A 22755-nucleotide genomic window follows, 5' to 3' on the forward strand; every position below is an offset into this window, starting at 1 on the left:
TGTAAATTGTTAAAACTATACTGGGGGCTCTGAGCCTTTAGGAAATATTAGAAAAGCTATAGACTATTTCCAGGAAAATAGATATGCCTGTATATAGCAAAATTTGGTTGACAGCTTCACGGAACAGAAGACTTGAAGCCATTGGTGATTCATGTACTCCATCATAAGAATGCCTGATCTTATCCTGGCCTCTCATTTTCCATATGACTAATGTATTCCTTGTTTCCTAGTCCAGTGCTGCACTGTTTGCAGTGCAAGTTATAGCCAGACAAGAGCACTTGAAAATCCTTTGATGTACAAAAGATGTTCAAATCCTGTGCATGTTTACATATCTTAAGTTTCTAGCATTTAAGCCAATTAACGATCATTTCAACAAACACTAGCTATATCCGGTTTCCCATGACAGCCTGAATGCCTTGTCAATATGTGTATGTGAAAGGAAGAAAGAATTTATTAAGAGTGCTTCGGGTGCACAGTCCTTGAAATAGCACTTAAATTTTCTATTTCATTTTTTATTTTATTTTTTGCACTGAGGATTGAACCCAGGGGAACTTTACCACTGAGATACATTCCAAACCCTTTATATTTTTTTATTTTGAGATAGGGTCTTGCTAAATTGCTGCAACTGGCTTCGAACTTGGGATCCTCCTACCTCAGCCTCCCAAGTCACTGAGATAATACGCATGCACCACCACACTAGCAAGAACTTCAATGCCTTGAAATGCTGGCTTCAAAATAGAATGTGTGGGGCTAAGGGTAGAGCACTTGTGCAAGGCCTTAGGTTCCAATCCTCAGCACTACAAAAAGAAGAAATAATGTGTTTTCATGGTGAGTCAGAGGTAGGCAATGAGCATTGTTCCACAGGATATTTAATTTAATTGCTATTTTAAACTAGTTAAGAAAATTTGAGAGCCTGTCCACCTATCCATATTATCAATGGACAAATCATTAGTAAAAGCAAAGAGAAAGGAAACTGGGGTAATGGTTCTCAAACTTCATTATGCTTAAGCATATCCTGGGAAGCCTGCTAAAAATAAGGACTCCTGGGGGTTGGGCCAACTGATGGAGGTGCTCTGAGGTCACATTTTGATAGTGTTCATAGCCCTTACTTGTTCTTTCACAACTTATTTGCTTGTGACCTAAGGAGATGTCTTAGCTTCTGAAACTGGCTTCCCAGAATGTCAGTGATATTAAGAGTCAAGAGGGCTAGCCTGTGTACCAAGCATTGTGGTAGTGATTACACATACCTACCACCTTACTAATCCTCACAAGAGTGCTGTGAAGTGTATTATCCCCATTTACTGATGAGGTAGTTGAAGACAAGAAATTTGTTCAAGGGCTTTTAGTAAGTGACAGAATTTTGAACCTATTGCTAAATGAAAAACTGAGATGTCCTAAATTTAATTACAAAAGACCAGAGGATGGCAGGGAGGAGAGATGAGGCAAGGTTAATCAGTAAAAACCTATAGTTCTACATATGTCTCAGTTCAATCCCCAGTACCCACTACCTACCATGGAACATAGTATTGAACAGCCATACTTTCAGCTAGTTTTGTTTGTTTGTTTTTGTTTTTATGGGGTGTTGGGAGGGCATATTAGGAATTGAAACCAGGGGCACTATCCACTGAGCCACATCCCTATGCCTCTTTTATATCTGATTTTGAGACAGTGTCTCAGTTGCTTATAGCCTCACTAAGTTGCTGAGACTGGCTTTGAACTCACAATCATCCTGCCTCAAACTCCCGAGCCCCTGGGATTACAGGCATGCACCACCATAGCCAGCTTTTCTGAGCTGTTTTTGAGACAGGATCTTCCTAAGTTGCTGAGCCTGGCCTTGAACTTGCAATCTTCCTTCCTCAGCCTCCCAAGTTGCTGGTGTTACAGGCATGTGCCACCACGCCCCGCTCTCTTCTACATTCATGAATGTATGTTAAAACCTTACCTACTTGGAACACAACTGTAATTGTATATTTATTTCTAAAAGTCATACCTATTGCTTATATACAAGAAAAAGTTGTTAAAAATGTTTACTAAAAACAACCTAGCCAGGCACAATGTGCATGCCTGTAATCCTAATGGCTCAGGACGCTGAGGCGGGAGGATCACAAGTTCAAGGCCAGCAATTTAGTGAGATACTCAGCAACTTAACAAGATCCTGTCTTAAAATTTAAAAAGAGGCTGGGGATGTAACTTGGTGGCAAAGCACCCAAAAAAGAAAGGTCTTATTAATTCCCCTCAAACAACAAATGAGTATCTTAAGATAAGCCAGAAACCAAGGTAGCTATTTAGAAAGACACATGTTTAAACCTGTTCCCTGCCTTCAGGGTACTCTAAATTTAGTTGAGAGCAAACATTAACACAGTTACATGATTCCAGAGAAAACAGTTTGATAGAACAATGCTAGTGAGTTTTAAAAGCCATAGAGTTTTTGAAGGTGATCCTGGCAAAAGCACTGAAGGAGCTCAGAGATAGTAGAAGAAAAAAATAAGTGGAAAGGGAGCAAACGTCTTTTTCTGTCAGAGCACCATTTGCCTAGGGTTCTGCAGTATCTCCTTATGTTTCACTTGGCTTGCCTTGATTTGAGGGTGAGGTCAGAGGTAGAGGCACAAGAAGTCCCCACTAGCTGAGTCCCATTGGAGAGAGAATGACAGTCACTAACGAGTGGTTTCTCAAGGACTGGGTCTGCTGTAAGAAGTAACTTCCAAGCCACAGCACTCTGCAGAACATTCTCTGGTAACTTGAAGGGAAGACCTAGGAACATGCAAAAGGTAGCCTGTGAAAGAGTCTTGCTGGCAAAGTACCACATAAGCCATATGTATCCCCTACCTACTGCCCTTCACACCCTCTACCTCTCTGTAAGCCAATGAGAGAGATGAAAATCAGACTTCAAAAACAAATGAGGACTGGGGTTGTGGCTCAATGGTAGAGCGTTTGCTTAGCATGTGTGAGGCACTGGGTTCAATTCTCAGCACCACATATAAATAAATGGATAAAATAAAGGTCTATTAACATCAAAAAAAATTTTTTTAAATGAGTCCTGGTATACTTGCAAGTGAGTTATTTCCTTGGAGGAATGTGAAAGCAGCTTTTGCTCTTCCCAAAGCCTCAGTGACTTACAGTGAGCCTGGAGGAGATGGAGTATCACATGGCTCTCTCCACACTGTGAGACGGCACAGAGAAACTACTGGGAAGTGTCAAACAACAGATTTTATCCTGGGAGTCACCTACTTAATCTGACAAGAATCCTGCTCACCAACCAGGCGTGGTAGTACACGCCCGGGATCCCAGCCACTCTGGGATTGCAATTTCAAGGCCAGCACAGGCAACTTAGAAAGACGCTGTCTTTTATTTTAAAAAGTAAATTAAAAATAAAGTGTGTCAGTGGTAGAGCACTTGCCTAGCATGCTCAAGGCCCTGGGTTCATTCCCTAACAACACCAAAAAGAAAAGAATCCCACTAACTTAAGGAAGGTTGTATTTCCTAGGAACAGGGAATGCTGACAGTAAATGGCTCTCAGCTATAGCCCCTCAGTGAAGCTGCCTTAACTGGGGGGCGCGGGGGGATCAGTTTGACCAAGGCATGTCTCCTTCCATGTGCAGCTCATGTACAAAGACTGACTGCTGTGAAGTATATATTGGTCCCCTTGTCCCAGACAGGAGAAGCTCAAAGTATCATTCCAGCTTCAACGCCACCTGCAGGTTTAGCTAAGACTTTTATCCAGACTTGCAGCTCAGCTTTTCACATCCTGTTCCCTTTCCCCTTCTGCTTCCCTACGTATGGATCCCATGGGTCCAGAAGTCTCCTGCCATCTAATGTCCATCCCAGCATCTACACTTCCTTTTGGTCACAACTAAGTCTTCTAAAGGAGGGAAGGCACATTTTCTGAATATTTATATGGGACCAAGTTCTTGATAAGCTATTTTACCTGTGTTACTTCATTTAATTTCCGTAGCTACCAAAAGAGATCCGGTTGGAACTAGCTCAGTGGTAAAGTGCTTGCCTAACATGCACAAGCCCTGGGCTCAATCCCTCAGGGGATTGGTAGTAGAGGAGAGGTAGGAGATCATCCCTACTTGACAAGAAGATATCATGACTAAGGTCTGCTGGGACACAGTAAATCGCCCAAGGTCCTACAGCAAAGCGGGCTAAGATTCAGTCACAGCTGGGATTCAAACCATCATGCATTTGGCTTTCAAAGCCATATTCCTTTTACTGGTCACACTGGGGTGTAGCTCCCTGGTAGAACATGTGTTTAGCATGTGCAAAGCCCTGGGTTCAATTCCCAGCACTGAAACAACAACAAAAAAGTAATCTATTTGGGGAGTTTAAAATGTTAACATCATTGCTCATATACCTAAATATGGATCCCCTAGTTAGCTTGCTTGCTCTTATAGACCTTCAGCTAGAAACAGGACACTGAAGGAACTGGGTTTTATGAGAAGAAAGGCAAGGCTAATTTGCCTACGCACAGTCATCAAATGTGAGAGCTTAATTCCAGCTCCTTTATGTTAAAGATGAGAATGAGCCCTAAAAAGGCCAGGTGACATTCCCAAGCTTACATGTGTAGTTCATGGTGGTGCCCAGACTGCAGTTTCGCTCCCCTGTTCTGCCTCAGCTCCTCCCTGGGCCGACCTGGGACCAGCAATATCCTAGCCCAGCCCTGGCTGCTCCCTCGGGCACTCCTTCCTCCTCTCAACTCCACGATGTCTGCCTTTGATCTTGTTCACCTGGGCTGCCCTATATTCCTGCCCTTGCCCTCTGCCCAGGACTCTGGCTGCCACCACACTTGTTGCCACAAAAATCTTGTCCTGTCTCTGAACAGGTTTGACAGCTGGGGCGAGGGTGGGAGTGGAGAGGATGGTGGAGCTTCTGCTCCCAGGCTGTGCCTCTGTCTGGCATCCACTTTGAGAAGCACTTACTCATGCACATGCCTGGCTCCTCAGGTGTAGCTGAGAAGCCACAGAAGCTCTGGCATCCACCCCTCCCTGCTCCTGAGTGTCTGGCCAGCCACACCTGCCAGTGGAGGGGCTGCTGTGTGCTTGAGGAGAGGTGCCTCCTCATCCTCCACCTAACTGGACCCCACAGCACTCCCAGAAATGGCCTTGTGAATTCTCAAAACTTCCATATCTCCCTCCAATGTAGTGCCCACTCTGTCCTCCCTACCACCGAATCCAGATCAGAGCAGACTCGGAGCAGATGGGTGTCCTCAGAAGGCCCCTGATCCAAAGGAATTTGGGGTGGTGGTGCGGGTGGGGGTGGTGACAAAGCACACACAGGCCCTTCTTCATCCCTTGTGTGTTTTCCCTCTCCTGAGTTGTGGTGAGTCAGCGCCACAGGGCCACACACAAGGCTCCCATTCAGGGCTCGTTTTCCTTCTGCTCTAACTCAGATCTTGGCATCTTTGAATCCCTCACTTTCTATGTGGGCCTTATTCTTGCCATGGGAAATCTCTGCTCCCTGCCCTGTGCCTCCTCTCTTTCCCCCAGCACCCCCACACATACACCCACATTTCTCATCCTTGCCTTCTGGGAGTTGGCAGTCCAGCTAGCTACAAACAGGATGGAGAACAACATAAAAATGTTACACTATTAAGTCCCCACTCACATATTCAAGGGGTATTTGTTGCTGCTATCTCTGTGCAGCACTGAGCTAGGTTGAGGACACCCACTCCTCATTTATTCAGCATATATGGTTATTAAGTGCTGGCTCAGCATCAAGAGTCATACTAAGGGTTGAAATTTACACTCTAGGGGTGGAAGAAGTCCCATAGAGGTGGCATCTCAGTGTAGTGCTGGGTAGGACCCAGCAGGTGTCCAATTGGGTGGTGGGGTTCCAAGTGCCTGAGAGGCTCTCAAGAGCAGGGAAATCCATGGTTCTCGAGATTCAAGAATACCTGATTTATTTATTTTGCAGTGCTGGGGATTGAACTCTGGACCCTGGACCTGCTAGGCAAGAGCTCTACCACTAAGCTACACCCCTGGTGCAAGAAGCACCTGCTTTTAAAAAACAGAAGCGGGAAGGATCTTGATTACACTCATAGGGGTATGTCTGCACTCTATACAGCAAGGGATGCAAAAGGAGTTTGAACCAAAAAAAGTTAAGAACGAAAGCTTTGTGGATCTGTATAACTCTGGGCATGTGAATTTAACCTCAGCAAGGCTCCATCTCGGCATCAGTCACATATAGATAGTATGGAACCTCTCCCCGGGGGTTTTTGTGCCCAGCATACAGAATGTGCTTGGTGATTACCTGTCCCTCAATGAGGCGGGCAGAGGACGACTGTGGAGGTTGCCTACCTGAATTGGAAACGCGTGGTTCTAAGCCAGTCGCCGGTACTCGGTGCCAGGCGGGCTCCTGCCGGCTGGCAGCCCCGCCCTCCTTCAGAAAGCTGTGTGGCTCGCGCCCCCTGGTGTTTCAGAAGCAGAGAATCTCTCCCCACCAACAGCTGGCCGTGCACCTACCGCACCGGGAACGGACCAGGTCTGAGGCCTGGAATCCGCTTCAACAGCCTCTCTGGTGGCTAAATCCAGAACAGCAGCCTTCCTTATCTAAGGAACTAAAAGAAGCCCAACTACGTGAAAAGAGAGAGAAAAGAAACCATCTCACAGACTTGTCGTGACCCTTAAATGAGCAAATTTAAGACTTAAAATAGTCCCTGGCATAAGCAAGCATTCAACAAGTGATAGCTATTAGTATTATGTATCTCCCAGAACAATGATTGACATCTAGTAGATGCTCAGTGGCTGTTAAAGAGGGGACAAGATGGCTGTCAATATTTAATTATGCTTCAGAAATGTTTCACTCCTACACTACCAATACTGTGAAATACAAAACCCTACCACAAAAAGGGGAAGTTATGCTCCATGTGTGTATAATATGTCAAAATACACTCTAATATGTCAAAAAATACTGTCAAGTACAACTAAAGAGAATAAAAAAAAATTAAATTTTAATAACCCTAAGTGAACCAAAATAAGCAAGAACTAGCACTCTAGAAGGAAAACAAAAAGTTCATCTACCCAAATATCCTTGCCACTGTCCTACTAGGTGCCAGGCACTGTCCTAGGCATTGTGATGGAGAAAGAAATGTTACAGTTCATCAGGGGCTTTAGATGTTGGTGGGAGAGACAAACATAAAACATGGTGTTTGTGGACTGTAACAAAAACAGGAACAAGACATGGCTGCGCAGTTAATCTCCAGCAGAGTCAGCAAAGATCTCACAGGAAGTGACACTTGTTCTGGCCTTGAAGGAGGGGCCTATGCTCCCAGGTGAAGAAAAGACGAAGGACACTCCAGGCAATAAGAAGAATAGATTCCAGGAAGTCCTAAACTCAATCCCTAGCACCAAAAACTTAACCAAAAGATAATATTTACAATGTACCAAGTTGCAAACAGGCCTGGTGTTTCTTGTAAGAAGGTCTGGGGTAGGAGTGCAGATCAGGACAAATAAGAGGAACAGGGATGCTCTGCCCAGGGAAAGAGAATGAACTCTTTTTGGTGGGCCACTGGGAGCCTGAAATGCAGAGGCATCATGAGCAGAGACACACTTAACCACAAAGCTAATGAAGTTTAATCCTCAAGGCCCATCATAGGCATAGCCCCCTCCAAACCCTACAGGGTCCAAGTGATGTGGGCATAATCCTTAAATTTTTTGCAAAATTAAGATACCTTAAGTGCAACCAGTTAACAGTGCTGTCTCTTCACACTTTGACCCATGGTGGGTGGCTTTGGAGTAGGGGCGATGGGAATTTTTGCAATTTAAAGGTAAATCGAATGGGGGACTAGCACGCAGGTTTAATAGGTTTCTTTTTGTTTTGTTTCATTTCTTTTTTGGTGCTGGAGATTGGTCTCAGGACCTTGCCACCCATGATAAGTATGTTCTCTACCAATGAGCTAACTCCAGTCAAGGAGGACTATCTTTTAGTTAAATATATTTATGTGGCTTGCAGTTATTCCATACAGAAGTAGTTGAGTTTTGGCTAGCTACGCCAGCATAGGTATAGCTTCTAGGAACACTCCTATCAATCACTGTGCTGTTCACCTTACAAATGACATGAGGAAAAGCACCAAAAATTGTGTTCTATGGCTATATCCTATTGCACCTGGCACTACAAGTAAAGTGGGACATGGAGGAAAAACAAGATTTTTAAAGTGTGGAGCCAGAACTGGTCTATAGAAAATTCTCTCAGTTATCAGATATATAAAGTTACGAGTAGGCAATCAATTTCTCATGAATGCCCAGCCAAAACATTTCTCTCTTGTCAGGAAAACACTCAGTAATATAGTGTGCATGATTATAAATGCACCATACATATAAAGGTATAATCAAAAAGTATGGAGTCAAAGGATATGTTTGTAATTTTATAGAAGTTTTTTTCTGACCAAGATAAAAAAAAAACAGAACCTGGGTTTATTCTCACACCCAAAACAACTCAACATTGAGCAAAATACATGATAGTTTTCAAGACATCAAAGGTTAGGCAACAAAGGACAAAGATAGGAGATTAAGTCCCCTGATTGCCCCTGAAGGAAGGAGGACTCCAGTCATAGCCACATCCCCTTAAATTGAGGAGATGAAGCTGAGAGTCTGGGGAGGGAGGAGTTCTGGGGATAAGAGAGTCACAGTGAGAGAGACTCCTAGAGAATTAAATGAGAATCAGCATGCACAGGGGAGGAAATTACTGAGAGAACCACCCAGAAGGATTAGAGGGAATAGTACTCAGAGTCACGTGGGACTGGGATTAGTTCCTGTTCTCACTAGCCAGAATGAAAAACTTCATAATTTACAACACATTAGTGTTTTTAAGAGGTTTGTTCCTATAATAGGCCAAAATCAGTGCTAGGCTAAATGATGTTCAACCCCACCTTAAAAAAAAAAAAAAGCTTAAAAGGTTGATCAGTGTGTGCTGAATTAGAGTTAGATAGGAATAAGTTTTAATGTGCCACTGTACACTAGGGTGACTCTATAGAATAATGTACTGTGTATTTCAAAAAGCTAGGGAGATAGCTCAGTTGGTAGAGTACTTGCCTTGCAAGTACAAGGCCCTGGGTTCAATCCCCAGCACCGCAAAAAAAAAAGCTTGAGGAGGGCTGGAGATGTAGCTCAGTAGCAGAGAATTTGCCTACCATGCATCAAGCCCTGGGTTCAATAACCAGTACAAAAAAAATGTTTGAGGAAAGGATTCTGAATGTTTTCACCATAAAGAAATGATAAGAAAGATAACAGAATGAGACAAACATCATCACCCTATGTACACATACGATTACACAGTGCGTTTGTGTACTACTTCGTATACAATGAAGAGAAATGAAAGTTGTACCCCATTTGTGTACAATGACTCAAAATAATAATAATAAGGGCTGGGGTTATAGCTCAGTTGGTAGAGTGCTTGCCTCGCATGCACAAGGCCCTGGGTTCGATCGCCAGCACCGCCAAAAAAAAATAATAATAATAATAATAATAAAGAAATGATAAATGTTTGAAGATACAGGTATGTTTAGCCTTATTCAAGCATTACACAACATATATATGTTTCAAAACTTCACATGGCACCTAATATGTATAATTCTGTTTTTCTTATATTGGTTAAAAAATAAATTTCATTTTTAAAAAACAGCAAGAAATAAAAGCAAGACTCAAACAGATCAAGCTCTAAGTTACTGCCTCCCAGAACAAAACTCAAAATTATGTGCAGGTAAACAAAACTATCCAACATCCAAAAAGATTAATTCACAAGGTCTGGCATCCAGTCAAAAATTACCAGGCATGCAAAGAAGCAGAAAAATATGGCAGATAATTAGACTAAAATTAAATTAGTTGAAAATTACCTTAAAAGAACACAATGATAGAAACAATAGGCAATCACATTAAAATTGCTATTATATTATATTCCAGATATCCAAGAAGAAATATTGAGTTTATTCATTAAAGACCCAAACAGACCCAAATCAAACTTATAGAGATGAAAATCATGCATCTGAGATTAAAAACAAAACAAAACAAAACAAAAAAACACTGGATGGTGTTATGGTTTAGATATGAGGTGTCCCCCAGATGTTGATGTGTGAGAATGCAAGAAAGTTTAGAGGTTAAATGATTGGGTTTGAGAGCCTTAACCTAGTAAATGCATTAATACACTGGTCAGGATTAACTGGCTAGTAACTGGAGGCAGGTAGGGTATGGCTAGAGGAGATGGGTCTATTTTGTCCTTGGTGAGAGGATCTCTCCCACCCGCTCTCTGTCTCTCTCTCTTGAGAGGTAAACAGCTTTCCTCTCCCATGCCCTTTTGTGCCATGATATTTTGCCCCACCTCAGGCCCAGACAAATGGAGTTACATGAGTCCAAAATAAACTTTTCTCCTTTTATGTTATTCTTGTCAGTTATTTTGGTCAAAGCAACAAAAAACTGACTAACAAAATCCTAAAGATAGTGCTGTAATAGCAGTAAAGAAATTGAGTACTGAATTCTGTTAGCCTAGAATTTTCTATTCATCTACATAAGTTAAAGTTGTTACAATAAGCTCCAAAGCAACCATCAGAAAACAAAACAAAGCTAAGAAGCCAATAAAAGAGATAAAACACCCTTTAAAAGCAAAGGGAAAATGAAGACATATCAAACATGCAGAATCTGAAAGAATTCATCAGCAGCAGACCTGTAGTATAAGAAATATTAAGGGAGAAAATTCAGGCAAAAGGAAAGGGAGGAGTCCAGGGTTGTAGCTCAGAGGTAGAACGCTTGCCTATCATGTGTGAGGTCCCGGGTTCAATCCCCAGCACTGCAGGAAAAAAAAAAAAAAAAAAAAAAAAAAATTTTAAAGGAAAATTATAATACCAGAAATCTGGATCTACACCAAAAAAATGAAGAACACCAGAAATGTCAACTATGTGGATAAGTACAAAGTATTATTTTTCTTGTTCTTTAATCTGTTGAAGAAATCAGTACAAATAACATACATGTCAATAGCACAAAGGCTGCCAGAGAAGATGTGCATGTACACTGTTATGAAATTCTTATACTTTGCATGAATCAGTAGAAAATCACAGAGGTAGACATGATAAGTTAGAATTGTGTACAATAAGCTCCAAAACGACCACCAGAAAACAGAATAAAACGAAGTTAATAAACCAAGAAAAGAGATTAAAAATAGAATAATAGAAAAGAGTCAAGTCAGAACAAAGAAAAAGAGGGAAAATATATAAAAGGAAATGATAGAAAAATAGCAAGATTGATTTAAAGACAACCATATTAATAATCCCTTAAAATGTAAATGGTCTAAACAATTCAATTAAAGACAGAGATTGGGCTGGGGATATAACTCAGTGGTAGAGCACTTGCCTGGCATGTGGGCGGCCCTGAGTTCCATCTCCAGTACCAAAACAATGAATAAGTAAATAGACAAAGATTGTCAGGTGGTATTTTTAAAAAGCAAAACCCAAATACATGTTGCATACAAGAAATCCATTTTAAATAGAAAGACACAAATAGCCATCCCCAAAAGATGCAAATAGGGTAAATTGTTATTGAGTACTCCATCCAAATACAGCAGGATACTTTTTTGGTGGGGAAGAGATAGGGGTCTTACTATATTTCCCAGACTGGCCTCAAACTCCTGGCTTAAATTATCCTTTTGGCACAGCCTCCCAAGTAGTTGGGACTACAGGCATGCACCACCACTCCTGGTTCCATTATGTATTTCTTTGAGAGAACACAGAATTCTCACCGTAATAGACAATACTGTCAATCACTAAAATGCCACAATAAATTTAAAACGTTATGAATCATACAAATCATGTTCTCTGATCACAAAGGAATTAATTAGAAATCAATAATAGAAAGGTCTCTAAAAAGTCCCTAAATATTTGGAAAATAATACACTTCCAAATAACTCATTGGTCAAAGAAAAAAACCGAAGGGTACAATAGAAAATAATGTGAACTGAATTAAAAGGAAAATATGATATATCAATATTTGTGGGGGCTGGGGTTGTTGCTCAGTAGTAAAGCGCTTGCCTAGCATATGTGAGGCACTGGATTCGATTCTCAGCACCACATATAAATACATGAATAAAATAAAGGTCTATCAATATCTAAAAATTTTTTTAAATATTAAAAAAAATATTTGTGGGACACAGATTATATTCTCCAGAGGTATACACACACTATATCAGAAGCTGAAAAATCCCACAATGGCTGTCTGCAGTCTGGAGAACTGGGAAAACTAGTAGCTACTCAGTCAAAGAAGCTAGAAGTCTCAGAGCAAGAGGCACCAATGATGCAGCCTGATCCAAGGCTGATGACCCAAAAGCCCCCAGAGAGTTACTGGTGTCAAGTTTGTGTTCAAAGGCTGAAAAAATCTGGAGTCTGATGTTCAGGGTGATGAGAGCAGCTTAAAAAAACCAAAACAAAAACAAAAATCACTCCCTAAAAGGAATTAAGCATGCACATGCATGAGCTTCCCCTTTCCGTGTTTTTGTTCCATTGAGAACTGAGCCAATTGGATGGCGCTGCCCACATTCAGGATAGATTCACTCAGTTCACTGACTCACCTGACAATTGTTTCTGGCATGTGACACACCCAGAAGTGTGCTCTACCAATTTTTTAGGTATCTCAGTCCAGATAAGTTGACAACCAAGATTAACCATCAAACAGATAAAGCCACACTCAGAGGAAATTTTATAACATGAAATGCCCATATTGAAAAAGAAGAAGCTAAGTGTGGTGGCATACACATGATCCCAGTGAACCAGGATGCAAAAGCAGAAAGACTGCAAGTTCAAGGCCAGTCTCAGCAACTTTGCAAGATCCTGTCTCAAATTAATTAATTAATTAATTTTAAAGAATTAAAAAAAGAGAAAGGTTTCAAATCAATTATGAAAATAAAAAAAGTGATATCACAATTGGGAATTAGAAGATCAATATGCTCATCTCTCAGACAAAACAACAACAAAAAGAGTAAGTTACATATTGACTAAAATAGCTCTGAGAGAGCTCGAAAGTACAATGAAGAATCTACACCAACCCAGAAAAGCACACAAACCAGACACTCAAGTAAAAAAAAGTATAGGAAGTATCTTATCTGCATCAGTCCATCCCCCAGTCTAGTAAAACTTAGCAAGAGACACCATGTGACCTCCTCCTGTGGGAGAAAAGGAAACACTCAGAGCTTTCTCTGCCAAAGATCCCCAGAGCCTCTGCCAATGCTGACTCCCCATTGACAGAGCTGTCTAAAGTACACGTCTCTCCAAGCCAGACACTGACCTGCCTTATGAGAAACGTTTAAGGGAGTTCTTCAAACTGAAACAAAAACGTGCTAACCAGTAACATGAAAGCATATAAAAGCATACATCTACCTGGTAAAGTAAATATTTAGGTTAATTTCTCTTTGTAACCCCCTCTAATAAAAAGATAAAATTTTCTCAGTGTATATGCAACATAAAAAAGAAAAACAAAAGAAAGCAGACTATAAGACCATGAAGTGTAGGGGGAAATAAAATTGTGTTTTCATATGCAATTGAAGTTGCTATTAACTAAAAATAGAAGGCCATAAGGGTAATAAGTTCAAGATATTTTATGCAAGCTTCAAGCTAACCACAAAGAAGACCTAAAATAGCTTAACAAAAGAAAAATACAAATCAGGTTTGGGGCTGCATCTCAATGCAAGAGCACTTGCCAAGCAAATGTAAAGTCCTGGGTTTGATCCCCAGCTCTGCCCAAAACAACAACGAAGCAAATCACTACCTCCCCCAAAAATCAGATAACAAGGGAAGACAGCAAGAAAGGAACAAATGCAATGGCAAAAAAAAAAAAAAACAATTAACAAAATGGCAATAGTAAGTCCTCAATAATTACATTAAGTGTAAATTGATTAAACTCGCCAATTTAAAGGCATAAATTGGCTCAATAGATTAAAAAAACCAAGATCCAGAAATACATTATATACAAGAGATTCATATTTTAAAAGACATATCAGCTGAAAAAGAAGGAGTGGAAAAAGATATTTCACAAAAATGGTAACCGAAAAGAAGAGGGAGTGGCTATACTTACAGTAAACAAAACAGGTTTAAAATGTACAATTGTCTCTAGAGATATAGAAGACCATTCATTATATAATAATAAATGGGTCTTTTTTGTTTTGTTGTTTTGTTTTGCCTTTGTTGAGACAGGTCTCACTATGTTACTTAGGCTGATCTCAAATTTGTGGGCTCAAGTGATCCTCCCATCTCAGCTTCCTGAGTAGGGGACCATGCCCAGCTAATAAGAGTCTGTTTAACAGAAATATATACCAATTACAAATATATATGCACCAACCTCAGAGCACCTAATTATATAAAACAAATATTGATAGATCTGAAGACGAAAACAGACTACTATATAATTAAAGTAGGGGACATCAATACTACACTTATAATAATGAATAAAACACCTAAAAGAAAATCAATAAACAGCTGACTTCAGCAACACTTCAGAACAAACAGACCTAACAACAGGAAGATTCTATTGAATTTTCACCCATCAGCACAAAAATATACATTCTTCCCAAGGACACCAGGAACATTCTCGAAGATCACACATTATGTCCCCAAATAAGTAATAACAAATTTAAAGTCAAAATCATCCCAAGTATCTTTTCCAACCACAGAAAACAATAACAGGAAGAAAAACAGAAAATTTATAAATATGCAAAAACTAAACAACACACTCTTAAACAACCATTAGGTTGTTTAAAATTTCCAAGAGGAAAATTTTCAATTATCTTGAGACAAACAAAAACACATTCCAAAACCTATGTGATACAGCAAAAGCAGTAATGAGAGAAGTTTTTGTAATAAATGGCAACATTAAAAAAGAAGAGCTAGGGCTGGGGAGATAGCTCAGTTGGTAGAGTGCCTACTTTGCAAGCACAAGGCCCTGGATTCAATCCCCACACCGCAAAAAAAAAAAAAAAAAAAAAAAAGAAGAGCCAGAAATGAGTGTGGTGGCTCAAGCCTGTAATCCTAGCTACTCGGTAGGCTGAAGCAGAGGAACACAAGTTAGAGACCCCTCTGATCTACTTAGCAAGACCCTGAATCAAAATAAAAATGTTTTTAAAGGGTGGGGGTCCGAGTGGGGATAAAGCTCAGTGGTAGTGTGTCCCTGGGTTCAGTCCCCAGTACTGTGGTAGCTGTCCCTAGTCCTAGCTACTTGGTCCCCCAAGTAGCTAAAGAAGGATGATTGAACCCAGCAATTGAAGGTCAGCCTGGGCACTATAGCAAGATCCCATCTCAAAAAGAAAAAGAAGAGAAGAGGAAGGAGGAGAAGAAGGAGAAAAATCTCAAACAATGTGTTTGCACTTCAGGGAATTAGAAAAAGAGAACAAATTCTGTTCAAAGTTGACAGAAGGAAGAAAATAATAAACACTAAAATAAATCAATCAAATAGAGAATAGAAAACAAAACAAAACAATCAACAAAATTAAGAATTTAGCCAGAAGAGGTAGCACGTACCTACAATCCTAGCTACCTGGAAGACTGAGAAGGTACAGTTTTGAGTTCAAAGACAGCCTAGGAAACACAGTGAGATCCCATCTCAAAAAAACCAAAAGTTTTTTCAATATTTTTTTAAAAAGATAAACAAAATTGACAAACCCCAGGTAATATTAATGAAGAAGACTCAAAATCAGTAATGAAAGAGAAAAGAACAAATGCCTCACAAAAATAAAAGACTTCTAAGAAACTATAATGAACAATTATATGACCAAAAACTGGATAATATAGAATAAATAGATAAAATCTTAACATACAAACTTCTAAAATTGAATCAAGAAGAAACTGGAAGCCTTAATAGACGGTAACAAATAAGATCAAATCAATAACCAAAAATCTCCCCCAAAAGAAAAGATAACGACCACATGGCTTCACAGGAAAATGCCACCAAGCATTTGAAGAATTAATGCCAGTTCTTCTTCTTTCTTCTTCTTTCTTCTTCTTCCCCTTCCTCTTCCATCCCACTTCTCTCCTCCTCCTCCCTGTCCTTCTCCTCTTCTACTTCTCCTTCACCTCCTCCTTCTTCTTTCTGATGGTACTGGGAAATGAACTCAGGGACACTTTACCACTGAGCCACATCCCAGCCCTATGGTTTTGTTTTGTTTTGAGTCAGGGTCTCACTAAGTTACTGAGGCTGACCTCAATCTTGTGATCCTCCTCAGCCTCCCATGTTGCTGGAATTATAGGCATATGCCACCATGTCTAGCTACCAATTCTTAAACTCTTCCAAAAAATAAAAGAGGAAACATTCCAAACTCACTCTATGAGACCATCCTTACCTTAACACCAAAATCAAACAAGGGTATTACAAAAGTAAACTACAGGCCAATATCTTTAATGAATGTAAGTGCAAAATTCCTCAATAAAATATCAGCAAACTGGTGGGACTGCAAATTGATGCAGCCACTCTGGAAAGCAGTATGGAGATTCCTCAGAAAACTTGGAATGGAGCCACCATTTGACCCAGTTATCTCACTCCTCGGCATATATCCAAAGGACTTAAAATCAGTGACACAGCCACATCAATGTTTATAGCAGCTCAGTTCACAAAAGCCAAGGAACCAACCTAGGTGCCCTTCAGATGAGTGGATAAAGAAAATGTGGTACATATACACAATGGAATATTAGTCAGCCACAAAGAAGAATGAAATTATGATGGAACTGGAGACTGTCATGCTAAGTGAAATAAGCCAATCCCAGAAAACCAAAGGCTGAATGTTCTCTCTGATATGAAGATGCTAACACACAATAAGGGGGGTGGAGGGAAAAATAGAAGTTCATTGGAGCAGACAAAGAGGAATGAAGGGATGGGAGGGGGATGGGAATAGGAAAGACAGTAGAATGAATCAGATATAACTTTCCTATGTTCATATATGAATGCACAACTAGTGTAACTTCACATCATATACAACCACAAGAATGGAAAGTTATACTCCATGTATGTATAATATGTCAAACTACATTCTACTGTCACATATAACTAAAAAGAACAAATAAAAAAACTGGAATAAAAAATACCAGCAAATTGAATTCAACATGTTAAAAGGATCATACACAATGACCAAGTGTGATTTATTATACTATCTTATTTATTTATTTTTCCATGCTGAGGATTGAATCTAGGATCTCATGCATACTAGGCAAGTTCTCTACCACTGAGCTACACCCCAGCTCTATGATTTATTTATTTGCTTATTTTATTATTATTGGGATACAAGCATGGTTTGACATATGCAAATCAAACAATGTGATATGACTCATTAATAAAAGGATAAAGTCCACAAGGTCATCTATAAAAAAGAAAAAATCAGGATCTCAAAAAGATAGCTACGGGCTGGGATATAGCTTAGTTGGTAGAGTGCATGCCTTGCGTGCACAAGGTCCTGGGTTTAATCCCCAGCACCACACAAAAAAAGGAAGCTATTCTCCCAAATTCATTTCAACTCACAATTGGCAAGATATGGGACTAACTTGAATGTCCATGAATGGATGAATAGATGAAAAAACATGATTATACTCACCCCTCCAAACACACACTCACACATACACACACTGGAATAAGTTTTCTTTTTTAAAAAGAGGGCTGAGATTATAACTCAGTGGTACACCATGTGCCTAACATGTACAAGAGGTTCAAACCCCATTATTGTAAAGAAAATTTTTTTAGGTAAGTATGAAAAAGAAGGAATTATGCCAACATAAATGAACCTGGAAAACTTTACATTAAGTGAAATAAGCCAGATGTAGGAAGATAACTATTGTATGGTCTCACTCATAAAATAGTCAAATTCATAGAAACAGAGAGTAGAATGGTAGTTACCAGGGGCTAGGAGTAGATGAGGAGATGTTGGTCGAGGGGTTTGGAGTTTCAATTACACAAGATGAATAACCACTAGAGAGCTAATGTACAATAATGTGACTATAGTTAATAATACTGTATACATGAAATTTGCTAAGAGGGTGGATCTTAAGTATTCTTACAATGAAAAAAGAAAAAGAAAAAAGGAGGAGGAGGAGAAGAAAAAAAGGGAAAGAAAAGAAGCTAAAAATGATAAGCATAGGAGACGATGGATATGTTAGCTTGATTGTGACGAATACCTCACAATGTACATCAAATCATCAAGTATATACTTTAAATATATACAATGTGAGACTTGTTGTTTTGGTTTGGGTTGTTTTGTTTCAGTGCTGGGGATATTAAACCCAGGGCTTCACACATGCTAGGCAAGTACCACTGAGCTATACCCCCAAAAGAGCAAATTAAACCCAAAGTGAGCAGAAAAAAGGAAATAATGAAGAGTAATTGGGGGCTGGGGTTGTGGCTCAGTGGCAGAGTGCTTGCCTAGCACAGGCAATGCCCTGGGTTCGACTTTCAGCATCACATATAAATAAATAAAGGTCCATAGCCAACTAAAAAAAAAAAAAAGACGAATTGTATTAGTCAAGGTTCTCTAAAGGAACAGAATCAACAGGAAGTATGATTATAAAAAGAGGATCTATTAGATTGGCTTACACAACCAGAAGCTGGATAGTCCACAATGGCCATCTGCAGGCTGGAGAACTGGAGAAACCAGTAACTGCGCAATCCAAGAGGCAGAAGCCTCAGAACAAGAGGGATCAACAGTGCTACCCTAGTCTGAGGTCAAGGCTTCTGGAAACTACCTGGAGAATGGGAGAGTTCGTTTTGGAAGAGTGAAGAAGTGAGTTTGATATCCTCAGGCAATCACAGCAGCAATCAAGAACCTATTCAAGAAGAATGGAGCTTGTATCTGCAGTTCCTTCCTTGTTCTTCCAATTTTTATTCCATCATAGCCACCATCCTATTGGACAGTACTGCTCACACTTAGGGAGGGTCTCCACTTCAGTGCCCTATCCCACGTACCAATCATTCCTAGATATACCCTCATTAACACATCAGAAGCCTCTTAATCACCACCATCTCTTAATCCAATCTAGTTGACAATTCAGATTAACCATTACACTAGTGAAATGGAAAACAGAAAAGTGATAGAGGAAAAAAAAAAAATCAGTGGACCCAAAATATGGTTCTTTGAGACCAGACTGATCAGGAATAACAAGAGGAAATTGTCAATATCAAGAATGGGAGACTTACGAATGTTGGCTTAGTGGTAGAGTGCTTGTCTGGCATGCATAAAACCCTGGGTTTGATCCCAACACCGAAAAAAAAAAAAAAAAAAAAAAAGAATGAGAGATGTCATCACTACAGATTGTACAAATATTAAGAGAAAAAAGGAAATGTTATGAAAACATATTGTAAAATCCTAAAATTCAACAAATTTTATGAAATGGAAAAATTCTTTGAAAGACAAACTACCAAAGCTTACAAAAGAAGAAATAAGTAATTGGCATGCACTGTACCTATGAAAGAAACCATCTTCTTAGTTTAAAACTTTCCCACAAAGAAAACTGCAAGTCCAGATGGTTTCACTGGTGAATTCTATAAACATTTAAAGAAAAAAAAAAAAACAATATTGCAAAAACTCTCCCAGAGTATTAAAAAGGTTGAAACATTTCCAAACTTATTCCATGAGGCAAAGCTATAATTTGACAATAAAACTAAAACCAAATTCCTAATGAAAAAAGAGGCAAAAAATTAATAGTTTTATCAAGTCAAACCCAACATTATGTAAAAAGATAATATATATATATATTAAAAACCATACATAAATGACCAACTGGGGGTTGTCAGGAAAGCAAGGTTGGTTTGACATTTGAAAACCAGTAAATGTACTTCACCATATTAATAATTCCAAAAAGGAAAAACTATATGATCATGTCAATGCATTCAGAAAAAGTATTTGAAAAAAATCTAATATTCATTGCAGATAAGAGCTCAGCAACCCAGCGGCTTGGGAGGCTGAGGCAGGAGGATCACAAGTTCAAAGCCAGCCTCAGCAAAAGTGAGGCACTAAGCAACTCAGTGAGACCCTGTCTCCAAATAAAATATAAAATTGGGCTGGGGATGTGGCTCAGTGGTCGAGTGCCCCTGAGTTCAATCCCTGGTCTAAAAAAAAAAAAAAAACTCAGTGAACTAGGAATAGAAGGGAACTTCCTCAAACTGTCAATGGTCACCAGAAAAAAACCTATAACTTACATCGAATTTAATCATGAAAGACAAAATGCTTTTCCCAAGATTAGGAATAATGTAAAAATATCTACTTTCACCACTTTTAGTTAAACATTAGATGTACTAGCCAGTGTGGTAAAGCAAGAAAAAGAAATAAAAAGGCAGCCATTTTGTAAAAGAAGTAAAACTTTTTGTATTCACAGACAAAATAGTCATCTGCATAGAAAATTTAATAGGTTCCATACTTTTAAAAAGTTACTAAAATTGATAAATGAATTTAGGAAGATTGCAAAACAGAAGATCAATATATAAAAATGAGGATTTGGGGGAGGGTAGGGGACAGTTTCATCATGCTAGGGATTGAACCCAAGGCCTTGTACATACTAGGAAATTTCTCTACCATTGAGCTATATCCCCAGCTCTCTTTTTATTTCTATTCTGAGATAGTTTCTCACTACGTTACCCAGATGACCTCAAACTTGTAATCTTCCTGCCTCAGCCTCCTGAGTAGCTGGGATTTCAGGCATATACCACTACTCCTGACCCCAGTCCAGTTTTATGCACTGGAAATAGAAATTAATAAATAATACTATTTACAATAGCATCAAACATATGAAATTTAGAAATATATGACAAAAGATATGAAAGACATGTACAACAAAGCTTCCAAGTATTACTAAAACAGATTGAAGATCTAAGTAGGTTGGGAGAAATACTGTGTTTATACATCAGAAGACAACAGTGCTGTCAATTCTCTTCAAATTGATCTATAGAACAATGCAATCCCAGTGAAAAAATCAACAGGATTTTTTTCTTTTGTCGAAATTGACAAGTTAATTCTAAAATTTGTACAGGAACATAAAGGGCCTACATAACCAAAACAAGTTTAAATAATAAAAACAGGTTGCCTCCTGATTTCAAGACTTCTTGTAAATCAAGACTTACAATAATCAAGACCATGTTCTTTGACATAAAAATAAACACCTATTACTGGTATGAAATAGAGTTCAGAAACAGATTCTCAAATATGTGATCAGTTGATATATCACAAAAATGTAAAACAATTCAATGAAGACAGCAGTCTTTTCAACAAGTGGACATTTACATGCAAAAAACTAAAATTTGATTCATACCTCACACCTAAACAGAAATTAACTAAAGACATATTGTAGCCATAAATGTAAACCCTAGGGCTGGAAATGTAACTTAATGGAAGAGCACTTGCCTAGTATGTGTAAGGCCCTGAATTTGATACCCAGCATCACAAACAACAACAACACACAAAAAACAAAACTAAAACTATAAAAACTGGAAGACAACAGAAAATATCGTGGGTTAGGCAAATATTTCCTAAGATACCAAAAGTGCTATTTATAAAGAACAAACTGATAAGTTTATCAAAATTGAAAACTTCAACTCTTCAAAAGACACCCCTAAGTGCATTAAAAGACAAGCTGTTGAACAGAAATATATATTTTCAAATCATATATCTAATAAGTTACTTGTATAAAGAACTCTCAAGTCAGGTGCAGTGTCACACATCTGTAATCCCAGCAACTCGGGAAGCTGAGGCAGGAGGATTTCGAGTTCAAAACCAGCCTCAGCAATTTAGCAAGGTCCTAAGCAACTCAGTGAGACCCTCTTGCTACATAAAATATAAAAAAGGGCTGGGCCTGGGGCTCAGTGGTTAAGTGCCTCTGGGTTTAATTCCTGGTACCACAAAAAACAAACAAACAAAAAACCCTCAGCTCTCAAAAGTCAATAAGAAAGCAAACAATACAATACAAATGGGAGAAATGTTTTACAAGACACTTCAAAAAGAAGGCATATAAGAGGCAAATAGGCAAATGAAAATGTGTTCAATGTCTTTAGTCATTAGGGAAATGCAAATTAAAACCACAATGAGAGGACACTATACATCTGTTGAAATGGCTAAAATGACATCCCCTCTTATATGTTGACAAGGAAGTAGAGTAACTAGAACTGTTTATGGGAATATAAATGGCACAACATCGAGAAATAGTATGGTATTTTTTGCGGTACTGGGGATGGAACTCAGGGCCTTGTGCTTGTGAGACAAGCACTCTACCAGCTGAGCTATCTCCCCAGCCCTTGGTATTTTTTTTAAGAGTTAAACATACACCTAGCTACCACATGATTCATCCTTCCACACTTAGGTTTATACTCAAGAGAAATAAAGTATATGTTTAAACAAAGATTATAAAATAATGTTCAGAGCAGTTTTATAGTAATAACAAAAAACTTGAAATTACTCAAATATCCATCAGCAAGTAAAAGTGGTATATCCATACAACTGAATACTATTCAGCAACAAAAAGGATAAACTATTAATGCATGTAATAATATTGAAAAATATTGAAACAGACCCCCAATTCCTTATACTAAGAATGGAGGCTGAGAGACTCCCTGGCAGACAACTCCATGACAGACAACCTGGGTAAGCAGGCTGTGACAGAGGAGTAATAAAGTCTTTCCTTTCCTGTTTCAATATGGATGAATCTCAAAATAATTATGTTAGTGAAAGAAGGCAGATTTAAATATATATATGCATATATATTATATATATATCATTCTATTTATTTAAAATTCTATAAATGCAAGATAATATACAGTGAACAAAAGC

General features: G+C 39.0%; 1 protein-coding gene across 2 annotated transcripts in view; it reads right to left on the minus strand.

Moving 5' to 3' along the window:
- Positions 1-22755, minus strand: part of ST7L (suppression of tumorigenicity 7 like) — a 179524-nt gene that overhangs the window by 14075 nt on the left and 142694 nt on the right. The gene's annotated exons all lie outside the window — the stretch shown is intronic.

This window comes from Sciurus vulgaris (assembly GCF_902686455.1).
Source record: "Sciurus vulgaris genome assembly, chromosome: 1".
Classification (NCBI taxonomy): domain Eukaryota; kingdom Metazoa; phylum Chordata; class Mammalia; order Rodentia; family Sciuridae; genus Sciurus; species Sciurus vulgaris.